Source organism: Halichoerus grypus, chromosome 5, assembly GCF_964656455.1.
Source record: "Halichoerus grypus chromosome 5, mHalGry1.hap1.1, whole genome shotgun sequence".
In the NCBI taxonomy this organism is placed as follows: Eukaryota; Metazoa; Chordata; class Mammalia; order Carnivora; family Phocidae; genus Halichoerus; species Halichoerus grypus.
The window spans coordinates 126645631-126654952 of NC_135716.1; positions in this window are offsets into that span (position 1 = coordinate 126645631).

Sequence of the window (9322 nt, forward strand, 5' to 3'; positions counted from 1 at the left end):
GCGCATTACTCAAGTGTTTCCAAGCCTTTGCTGGAGTTTTGTTCTTAAACGAAAACGCAGCCTCTCTAGGCTTTTTCTGCCTTCGTTTACAAAAACTCCAGTTTGAGGGGAGGGGTGCGGAACTCGAGCGGCCCACACCTGCGTTTCTGACTCTTCACCTCCCTACTTCCGGCTGCGCCAGGCGAGACACCGTCCGAACCCGGGAGACCCCCTCCCTGCCCGGCCCTCAGCGGGGACCCTCCGGTGCGCTCCCTAGGCTGGCCCCAGCGCCGCCGCTCGGAGGCCTCATCCTCTCAGACACAAAGAGAGTTTAAGCAGAAACGCCCGGCTTTCGCTGGGTATTCCCCGCCAACGTCCGACAAAGTCAGCGGTACCCAAAGCGGGTCCCTCTGAGGCGCTCAAACAGGCTGCAGATGATTTTCAAACTAAGACGCGAGACACCAACGGGTCCTGCCTCCGGAGTGAGGTGAGCGCTTGTCAGTTTTCCCCATCTACTGGACGAAAGGTGTGACTCGTTTGCCCTGGGTTTTGCCCTGTTCTTATTTTTGGTATTTTAAGTGAAATGGCCCTCCTGGCCCGCCCTGGGATCCCCCGAGGCCTTCCAGGAGCCATGACTCCTCTGTCTCGCCGTGGGCCCGCGGCGCCGCGAGTCGTCCAGCGGCCAGAGGCGCGCCTCTGGGCGGGCAAGCGCCCGCGAGCGGCTGGACGCAAGGAGCCGAGCCTCTGGTCCCACCCCGACAGACGCCCCGACCTCCCGACTCGCTCTTCCCCACGCCACGATCACCACACGGCAAATAGAACAAAAGCACGACTCACATGTACCCGAGAACGCCTTAGGCTCGAGGCTTCGTCTCCCAAATTACAGTCTCCATGCCTCAGGTTAAGTGAGCTTGTGGGGAGGGGAGGCAATGATTACTGACTAACGCTACTACGTAATAAAAAAAAAAAAAAAAAAAAAAATTGCCAGGTCTGAAGATGAGGCCGTTACAGGTAATTTCTGAACCTTGTTTAGGAGCCCGAACAGCTCGCGTTTCAAGGAAAGTGCAATTCAGCTGGTCTGGCCAGGCGTCGGCTCGCTCACCTTCTCAGGGGGAACTGCCAGCTCCGGCACGTCCTTTTCTTCTAGTTTACACACAAACATCTGATCGCTTTTCCAATACATGGCACTGCTAGGGCTGCTTATCGCATACCAACTCCAGAGGGTCAGCGGCCGTCCGGGTCTGCCGATCTTCCCCCCTCCCCTGCGCCAAAGCACTAATAAAAGCTGACACCGAGAAGAGGAAGAATGCTACAAGCAAGTCTTCGTCCAAAGAGGCCGCTGTGGCCGTTACCACTCTGGCGGACTGTTCTTAAGATTCTTATCCCAACTTCACTGAGGTCTGTCCCTCCAGGAAAAGGAAAAAAAAGTTTTGTTTTCCAGAGGGTGGAACCTTACATAAAGGGAGGGAAGGGGGTGTGTGTGCAGGGGGAGTCTTCTCCTGGAGGAATAGCCTCACCTCCTTAAGGAAAACCCGCCTTCTGTACATGTTAAGATCTTTATCAGAGCAAGCCAACTTACTCCAGATTTAGTATTAAAGAGGGGGAAAAAAAACAACACTGGGAATGGCCTGTTAACTTTTGACTTAAAAAAAAAATCTGCTCTCTGCATTTGCCGTGGCTTTTTAATTCTCGCTCCCCAACCAAAACCTAAACAAAGATTCAGGTTACATCTCTTTCTGCAGCAAGCAGAAGGGGAAGCGGAGGTCTGAGTGACTTAAACTTTTTAGTCATTCTCCTGAAACACGCAGCTCTCCTGTCTAGCCGAGGAACTCGACCGCTCCCTGGCAGCCTGGGGGCTGACTTATCTAGCGGTTCCCGCTCCCTTTGCGAAAAGTTTTCTCATTAAGATAAAGAAGGAACATCTGAGCAGCACAAAAGCTTATGATTTGCGACTAGATTTGAAATCAAGGCTACAAGAAAGACAAAAGTATGTTGCTAATAGTATTGCTCTTTCATCTCGTCCTAGACAAAATTTAAGCCCTAGAAGGGGCCAGTTCCTGCCTCAAATGTTGGCTGTGGGTTTGTGGAGGGGGGGGGGGGCGGTGTTCTCAGAATACCGTAATTTTGATGAGGATTGGAGGGTATGTTTGTTTAAACAGCTTCTTTATGGTGCAAATTTTACTTCATTATTTAGTGTGTAAAGGGGAATTTAGTAAGAGACTAACAATATTTTTATTTCCAATTTTCCCTTTTTTAGAAAAGAAACAAAGCAAAACAATTTAAGAATACCTGGGAGTCTGTTTCCTAAAGGCCTTTAGTAAAATCATGTGATGTTCCAATTAAACGGATATATGTATCTACATATCTATCTATATATAATCTTCTATATTCGTATCTCCTTGCCTTGTTTGTCTAGAAGAGTAAGATCGAAGGGCTCTCGCCGAGACAGGTCAAGAGCAGACTAGAGGAGGGGCAATGGGCAGAGATAGGTAGCCTTCCTGTAATGAAGTGAGCCTGTATAACAGTCTGGGACCGAGCAACGACTGCAAATTTAGTTTTCCCTCAAGTACATTTTTCTCCCATAAACACGAGGGTCCCCAGAGCATTTTCCTAATGCCATTGTTTTCCTTTTCGCGCAGCTGCGCACAGGTTAATATTAGCCATCCCCCTTCCGGTCCTTTCTGGGAGATCTCGCTTAAATTTATGAAGTGGGGGGTAGAGGACGCTGGGATCTGTGCCCTCTTACAGAACTGAAGGCTTGGGGCGGACCTAATTCTCCTAGAAAAGCTAACCTGTGCGTGGAGAACAGAAAGTCTTGTGGTTTTCATCAAGTGCAAAAATTAGTATTGGGGGGAAAATCCACATAATGCATTTTCCATGAAATAGCATCGGTCTCGAGATGTCTCTTCCGAATGGAAAGACAGTCGTCAGAACATTGGCTCTATCAGGGTGTTCATAGAGAGCAGGATTGAAAGTGGAATTAAAAAAAAAAAAAAAGTCCAGTTCAGAGATTTAGTTACTATTCATTAGGGTCTGCAAAATGAATCTGGGGGTCCTGCTTGGCTACTCTCCGGGAGAATTAATCGCTCGGGTCATTTGGAGATCCGGAGAGCGCGGGAGCTGTTTGGGGAAGTAGGGCGGGGGCGCGGGCGTTTATGCGGTCTTTCCACCCACCCTCGCCTAATCAGTCGGCTCGGCTCTCAATCAGGTTTTCAAAATACTAATCTTAATCTAAGAGCCCCTATCTCTGCATCAGTGAAGGAAATTATCATTTTTACTGGCTTCTGGGCATGGGGAAGAAGAATGGTCGTCAGACCTCAGAAGACCTAAAAGACTGGTCTGGCGTTCGCTTTACTGCCGACGCACTGCCGGACCCGGACCTTTTCCCGGGGTGTGATTGTGTGCACACAGCCTTGCTCTGTAGGCCTCCCGGCGGTGAGTCTGTTTCTGTGTCCTCGGCGTTGTAAGCCTTTGGCTGCAGTCGTGTGCGGAGGTGGGAGGAGGGGGGTGTGCAGGTATTTGCTGTGAATGTTGGGGCTGAGCGTCCTGTTGGTGCTGGGCCCAAGGACCTCCTGACCCTTTGTCAGGGGTGAACACCTGAACGTGGCCCGGCTTCTTGGAGCTCGCGTCACACCTCTTACCCACGCTCCTCCTCCGCTAGGAAAAGTTCGCCCGCTACTTCGCAGAGTTGGGTTCCTGTGCTAAAAATCAGGGCTCTTTTTGTCTTTCTAATAAGGGTTTTTAGCCCAAACTCCAATTGAAACCAATTTTGGTCGAAGGAGGACATACCAAAAAAACATCATCTTGTGTTTCTGCAGGTGGGAGAGGAATCACCCGCGTTGGGTCGATTCCTACCTACTAACTTGAAATTTCTAGATGGCCATCTCTCCTTAAATGAAAATCGAGAGACCGCAAGCCCACCCAGGGACTGCCCAGGGACAAAGGCTCTTTGCAAGGCCCGAGGAAGAAACCCAGAGAGACTTGGGAGGACGCCCTGGCAAGTTGGGAGGCGCTGGGTGTGTCTCCCGAAAGCCGGAGGGGGTCAGGGAAAGGGTCTGGGTCCCCTGGGGCCAGGCCTTGATTGGAGGTCCAGGGATGGAGAGCGGGAACACCAACCCGCTCTGACCCCTACAGTTTCCACTCACCGCGAAGAGCTGCCTAATTGGGCTGCGAGCAGCTGCGAAATTTGTAATCGCCTAATAAGCCTTCCACCTCGGTAATTCTTATCAAAAGGCATAAAACTGATATTTTCACACTCGGCTTCCTCCACAGGAGCCGTTTATAAACATCCTTCATCAGTAGGATGAAATTAAGCCTTCATTGACAAAGGTCTCTGGAACTCGATATTTAAAAGCAATAGATCCGAATTAGCAAATTATTACTTTAAGTAGGGAAAGTCCCCACCAACTTGACTATTGAACCCTTTGCCTCTGAGCTCCTCGCGGTGAGTAACCACATGTTTGAGGGAACTTAACCTGAAGTTTCCGCGTTACTCAAGCAACCTCCGGAATCTCGCTTCCTGAATCCGCGCGCGCCCTGGCTCCCCGCCCTTCCACCAGCCTTCGAGGACCCGCTCGGGTCAGACCTTGTGGGGACCGGGGCGAGGACAGCTGGGGCCTGGGCGAAAACGCGGTTAAACCAGACGCGCCCAACACTCCCGAGCCTCAGGCGCAGGCCAGTGCCAGCCATGGCACCTCTACGCTTTCCCCCCTCCAGCGACCCCGCGCCGGGGGCCGGCCCGGAGCCCTGTCGCAGCGTGAGGCAGGGGAGACCTCCGCGCCGGTAAGAAAGCGCTGCTTCTGGCTGATTCTTGTGGCGACTTCTTTACCCATGAAGGTAAAAACTCGCCCTGAAGCTGCGAAAGTCACACTTGGTTCAGGGGTAGGAGTGTGTCCTTTGATTTTTGCCCACCCCGTCTAACCATTATTAATACTAATTTGGAAAGAGACTGAAGGAGATAGCTTCCAGAGACTTTCTCCCACCAACTTGCGCAGCTCAGACCCGCGTCACCCCACAGAGATCGCGCAGCGGGAAACGCGCTCACCTTGGGACTTACCGGTCCCAGGCTCCTTCTCAGTTTCTGAGGGAAAAGAAGGGGCGTGTTTATTCACGGCAGTGGAGGACGCCCAAAGGTGGCAAGGGCCTCCGTCTGGGACCTCCTGGTCTCTGCCCAACTGCGGGCCGAGCCTAGGCTCACTAAACTTCCGGGCGAGGCTACCGGGCTCCGCGTGGGACAGCCGGGAACGCACTGGCGCGCAAGCAGCGCCTGGGCTAAGCCGCCGGGCCGGCCCGGCGTCTGTTGCGCTAGCTGGAGTCGTGCGCGCCTGTTGGGGCCAGCGGTCTCCAGCGGTTCTAGAGACACAACAACCGAAAACCACGTTCTGAGCCCCAGAGGGCTGTACGTGTGGAGTCCGTGTCTCTTTTCAGCGGGTGCGCTTGTCCCCCAAGAACGCGAGTAAACTTGCCCAGTCCTCTGCGGAAGGAGAGAGGGAAAGCGTTTCTCGCCTGATAGGACGGGTAATATGAGTGATAGAATTAGGAGCCCTAGGGAGCCCGAAATTAGTCAAGACGCAGTCTGGGGACGCTCCAGACTAAATGCTACTGCGCAAAGCGCAAAAGTCCACTACACTATTTACCCATTGTGACATTCCAAGCCCACAATCTTCGCCTTAAGCACACTTGTGGTTTACAGCTGCTAATTTTATATGCATTTTATCGTTCAGAATAAGCAAAGTGGCAGGACCAGGGGAAACCTGATTCTAACCTGTTTCTACAGACCTCGGCCCACACAACTCTGTAAAAACCGAACTAGGAGGTGGGGGTGGGGGTGGGGAGAACAACTCAAAACCCAACAGTTCTCTAACCCCCAATTCCCCCGCCCTGGGTTTTCCTACACATCCTACTAGGCTCACAGGGCGGATCTAGAGTGGAGCTCACTAATCTAGAAGGAGGACGGGAACCCTAGCCCCACAGACTTCCCCTCCTCCACCCTCCTCTTCCCCAGGGATCCCCGAGAGGCGCACTAAAACCCGGACAGGGAGGCAAAAAAGGCAAAGTTGGTCTGAGTGTAGAAACATGGGTGCCTGAGAGTGTTTGTCGGGTGGAGTGGGGAGGGGTGGTGGTGGTGGCGGGGAGTTGTGTGAGCCTCCTATTCTCAGGCTTCAATCCGGTTTTGATAAGGGAACACACAGCTCTCGTTTTTAGCCGGTGTGAGTGTGTCCCATGCAAACTCGGGTCTTCCAGCCCACAATCTCGGCAACAACATCTTCCCGGCAACACTAACACATCCCGTCGTTGCTTTACCCATCGAGGTATCCTGTAAAATGATGCTTTAAAAAAAAAGGAGGGGGGAAAATCTTCGGAATAATCTTGAAACATAATATTTTGTAAAAAGTTAAAAAAACTTTTTATATGGTTTCTGCTTCAGGAGACTGGTTCTTGTAACTTTGGCAATGTTTTCCTCCTTTCCTTCCTCTCCTTCCCCTCTCCCTTCCTCCTTTCCTTCTTACCTACAAGCCTGACTGCCTGTCTGCCTTCATGGGAACTCAAGGTTTAAGAAGCTAGGCAACTTGTTATTAGAGTACGAGTATGAGATTTTGAAATTAGTCAAACCTGTAATGGATTTCAGAGCAATTTAACAACTTAACACCTCGGTTTTCTCATCCAGAAAATGGAGATGACAGCACTGATGATGTTGAAATGTGTTCACCGATGCGCAGTAGATTCTCAATCCTAGGCTCCGCCTGCGCCCTTCTGCGCTGTGCTGACAGGTCTAGATGAAGAGGTGTCAACAAAGCTCTCATTCCCCAGGTGAAGGGGACAGGCCAGTGCTCTTCCTCAGCACCGACCTGGCTTCCAGTCGGCTATTTCTGGGCGTTCAACAGATCCGGTTGCCAATGCCAGATAAGCCTCCCAGAGGTGCAGAGACTCTGGAGAAGAGCTGGCAACTGGGAGCCACTCTACTATGGCAATTTGTCCCATGGAGGCACAATGAAAAATCTTCCTCCTCTTTTGTCACTTGTTTATTTGCGGGTTAATCTGGCACATTTAAATGCTTGGCACCCTGACTCCTGTCAGTTTGTGCAAACTTCTGAATATTGTGAAAGTGGCAGTAATCATAGTTGTTGCTTATTACCTGTCAAATGCCCCACTGGTGCTGAGGTGTAAACTCCTACTTCAGTAACTTGCCTGAGGCCATATCACCAAAGTGGGTTGGAATTCAAGCCCAGAGGCCAGACTCAAGGCCGCCTTTTAACCATTCCCCAGTGTTGCCCTATTTGCGGTCAGTTCAAAAACAGACACCTTCAATTAATGGATTCATTAACCCATCTCAAGATGGTTCTTTATATAGTCCAGTTGATCTAGGTTGCAGCTCCAGCACAGGTAGTCCAGCTACAGGCCTCTTGCTAGCACCGGCATCCAGCGGAGCTTCAGGCTTTCCCCAGATGCAAAGCATCTGGTATCCAGTGGGAAAGAGCGCCCCCTTCCTACCTCAACGAGGTTAGATAGCATAGAAGGATTTGGAGCCTCAAACCAGCCACGAAGGGGGAAAGGGAGCCAATGGAGCCTTTAACTTGGCGGTAAAATCTCTCTCTTCTTGCAAATTACAGAATCCAATGACTAATCATCAGCGAGTGGATCAAAGCCTGGATTAAACAAGTGAACACCGCTCTCTGTATCTCCTGTGCTGCAAAGGCCCGCGCTCACTTCTGGAACTTTCCTTTGGCTTGGACCAAAGTTCGGGTCACTGCATGGAGTCTGGCAGAGGCCGTGGTGCCCAGCCCTGGCTGTGCACAGGTCATCTCGCAGCACCCTCTCACACCCTCTCTTGCCACTTCAGAGAAGTCTTCGGAAATAGTTTTCCCAGACACAAATGGGTGAATAAAGTTGACCCCACCAGATCTTCCCGCAGGCTGCGAGGACCCTGGAGGCAGGAACCTTGTGCTGTTCCTGACTCTGGAACCTAGCTCAGTGCCTGGCACTGGGCAATAAAGAATGGCTTTTTGAACGAAAGACAGTATGTGCTGGCAGGTACAGAGGGTTTCAAGGCTTTCTGTGTATTTTTGGTTCGAGCTTGCTACTTCTTCACATTGGCACTTTCTTGTCCAGAACTCAAATTTTTTAGTCACATAGAAGAGTGAGGCAAGGAAGGGCATGGAGATCCTGACAATTTAAATTAAAGGAATTCCTGGTCTTCACTTTTCTTTTAGGGCAAGGGACTTGCAGCCTCCATTGGATCTTCTGGCACAATGGTTCATTTTGACCCTTCATGAGGGTCCTTCAGACCTTAATGTTTCAATTAAATTGGAAACCTACTCTGGGTGCCTAAGAGACCATCCAGGTCTGAACCTCAGTTATAGAGGAGGCTACTGGGAGTCAGAGTAGGAACGTGTTGAACCTCAGAAGTCTCCATGACACCCTGACTCCTGTCAGTTTGTGCAAAGTTCTGAATATTGTGAAAGTGGCCGGGTAAGCTTCCATGGCCCCATTTTGATTGCACACATGGGAATGCTGTGCGTGTTGGCCCGACATAAGTCAGCATAAGTTTGGGCTTGCCCCAGAATCAGAAGGGGGCCTGGGTGGACAGTCAGGATGGGAGCTGAGGTCATGCGGAGCCAGATACTGGTGCTCTCAGACTTCCCTGGCCTGGAAAGAAGATGCATGCCTGTTTTCAGTCTGCAACAAGGCAGAAGAACATGGAGAAGACATGTGGGCTGTAGATGGAGTCTTAAACAGGACTGATCCAGTCTCTGTGCGATCATAACCATGTGTCTTGGGTGCCTGCGTGGCTTGGCCTAGTCTCTCCCCAGACCCAGCCTGTTTCAAGCAGGAACAGGTCCTGAGCAGGAACAGTAGCCCCAGGACTCAGAAACTAGCCCAGAGTCCTGGAAAAGGGCTGGAAGAGGTCTCTCGACCTGAGATGGTTGCACCAGCCCCCTTGGTCTTGAATTTACCTGGACACTAAGGGAGGAAAACGCTAGGACTTTATCTTGAAGACTTTTTTTTTTTTTTAAAAGATTTATTTATTTGATACAGAGAGAGAGAGAGACAGCGAGAAAGGGAACACTTGAGTCTCTTGCCAGACACACCACAACAGTTTGCAAACTGAGTCACAGCTGCGACATAGGCATACCAATGTGTCAAAAATCATTTCAAAAGAGTGTAATCCCGACAATTTCCTTTGAGTGCCACCCCTTCCTCTGGAGGGACTCAGAAGGGCATTTTTTAAAAGGCCGCCTTCATGTTGCACCATCTTTCAGGAATAATGCCTTTATCTGCCTCAGCGCTTTATAGTTTGCCTTTATTATTGAGTTTCAAAGTCACTGGACACAATGGGCAGCAG